This window comes from Rutidosis leptorrhynchoides, chromosome 7, assembly GCF_046630445.1.
Source record: "Rutidosis leptorrhynchoides isolate AG116_Rl617_1_P2 chromosome 7, CSIRO_AGI_Rlap_v1, whole genome shotgun sequence".
Taxonomy (NCBI): domain Eukaryota; kingdom Viridiplantae; phylum Streptophyta; class Magnoliopsida; order Asterales; family Asteraceae; genus Rutidosis; species Rutidosis leptorrhynchoides.
In genome coordinates, this window is record NC_092339.1 from 53,605,426 (window position 1) to 53,608,317 (window position 2,892).

A 2,892-nucleotide genomic window follows, 5' to 3' on the forward strand; every position below is an offset into this window, starting at 1 on the left:
AGAAAGTTGACGATATGCATACCATTTCATAATATATCTAACTATAATTGACTTAATAATAATTTTGATGAACTCGACGACTCGAATGCAACGTCTTTTGAAATATGTCATGAATGACTCCAAGTAATGTCTCTTAAATGAACAAATGCACAACGGAAGATTTCTTTCATACCTGAGAATAAACATGCTTTCAAGTGTCAACCAAAAGGTTGGTGAGTTCATTAGTTTATCATAAATAATCATTTCATAATTTTAATAGACCACAAGATTTCATATTTCCAATTCTCATAAATAAACGTCCCATGCATAGAGACAAAAATATCATTCATATGGATTGAACACCTGGTAACCGACATTCACAATATGCATATAAGAATATCCCCCATCATTCCGGGATCCTCCTTCGGACATGATATAAATTTCGAAGTACTAAAGCATCCGGTACTTTGGATGGGGCTTGTTGAGCCCGATAGATCTATCTTTAGAGTTCGCGTCAATTAGGGTGTCTGTTCCCTAATTCTTAGATTACCAGACTTAATAAAAAGGGGCATATTCGATTTCGATCATTCAACCATATAATGTAGTTTCAATTACTTGTGTCTATTTCGTAAAACAGTTATAAAATAGCGCATGTATTCTCAGTCCCAAAAATATATATTGCGAAAACATTTAAAAAGGGGATAATGAAACTCACCTAATGTATTTTGTAGTAAAAATACATAGAACGACATTGAACAAGTATAGGTTTGGCCTCGGATTCACGAACCTATAACATTTGTTTATTTATTAAAACACATAATTGGAATTGAACAATATATATACAAATTTATTAGTTACATTATATATATACGTTTTATATATTCATTTTGTGTATGAAAATATTAGTTTTGATATGTCATATGCAATAAAATATATATACATAGTTTGTTTGCTAAAATATAATAATTACAATAATACTATTATAATATTTTAATAATGGTGAAAATGATAATAACTATAATTCTTAATATTACTGATACAGCTAATAATATTAATGGTTCTTTAAATGATAGTACTAATGATAGTTTTAATAGCAAAGGTAAAAATGATAATTTTAATACAAATGATAATTTTTTTTAATACTTTTAATAATAATAATAATAATAATAATAATAATAATAATAATAATAATAATAATAATAATCATCATCATAATAATAATACTTATTTTATTAATAACAATAATTCTAGCATTTTATAAAATGATACTAATAACTTGTATGATTTTTCCTAATAATTTATAATGATAACAATAATAATAACAATTATAGTTATATTAGTACTTGTTTTTATATTAGTAGTACTTGTTTTTATATTAGTAGTAATAATGTTAATACTAACATGTAATGATATTAATAACAATTTGTAATATGATAGTATTGATATTACATAACTTAACAATAATAATATTAGTAGTCATAATTGTAATTTTAGTTATTAATATTAAATGATAACTATTATTAATTATAATATCAATCATAATAATTCCTAATAATAACATAACAACAATAATAATAATAATAATAATAATAATAAACTACCTCATGAAGAAATCGTCCTAAAAAAAAATATGCCGCAGCTCCAGGGATTCGAACCCCCGACCTCTCGAAACCCGTTATCACTCCAGACCACCCCACCATTTCAATTTTTCTGTTTTAACTCCAAACCAAATTCATTTAACTCATAAATCGCTGTGTTCATATTCTTCTTCTTCTTTATTAATTCACTCCCTTTGAAATCATTTTCAACTCTTCCTAATTGTACAGAATCGAGTTTAGGACTTAATGTGTAACCTATAAACACATACCTGTGATTGATTGAATTGAAGAAAAGAAAAAAAAATAAAAAAAATAAAACAGCCTCCCAGCTGCTGTCGCGACTTTTATAAAAAAAAAATTGATCTTCGACTTTGAAAATGATTTGGACAATTCTTATAACATGAGATATGTTATAAATCGCTCACTGAACCTTTCTGGATATATAATTTAACTTGAAACACCACAAATATCTCGAATTCGATCATAGAACAAAGTTTGACTTTTGTTCTCAAAAACTTTGACTCAGAAATTATGATTCGATATGAGGAATTGGGATATGAAATTTTGCATATAGTTTGGGTATGAGATTCCTAACAAAACTGCATTTATAAATTTTGGATTTCGATTCGAATTTGAATATGGAGTAAAAAGTGAAAGAAGCAGAGCAGTAAATTGTTTTTCTTCATTTATCTACAAAATTTAATTGGATAAAAGTTTGCAGTGGTTATAATTGATAATGATTTTGAAAGGTCGACTGAGTTAATCCATAACACTGAACAATTCATTTGTTATGTACAGATATGCAGTTCGACAGGAAGAATCTGTCAGAAGAAAATAAATAAAAAGTAGATTGTGATGTTAAACTGAATTTGGTTTGTTCTGTGATTAGGATTCGATATGTATCAATCAGGTTGACCAATTAAGCATAGTAGATAGCGATTTGGAATAGAAATTGTAATTATCTGTGTTTAATCTTATTTTTAATAAGTATTAATAATCAATATGTTAATATTAATAATAACACAAATAATAATTATAATAATAATAATTATAATAATAATAAATAATAATACTGATATTAACTAAAAATAATAATAATAATAATAATAATATTCATGATAAATATAATTAATGATTCCAATAATAAAATAAAAATGATAAAAGTAATAAGAATAATGATAATAATAATTTTAAATAATAATGAGTTTAATAATGATAACAATACTATTAATGATAATAATATAACAAACTAAGTGTATAAATTTTATATCTATATATTATATAATATCATTTACTATTTAACATATAATAACAT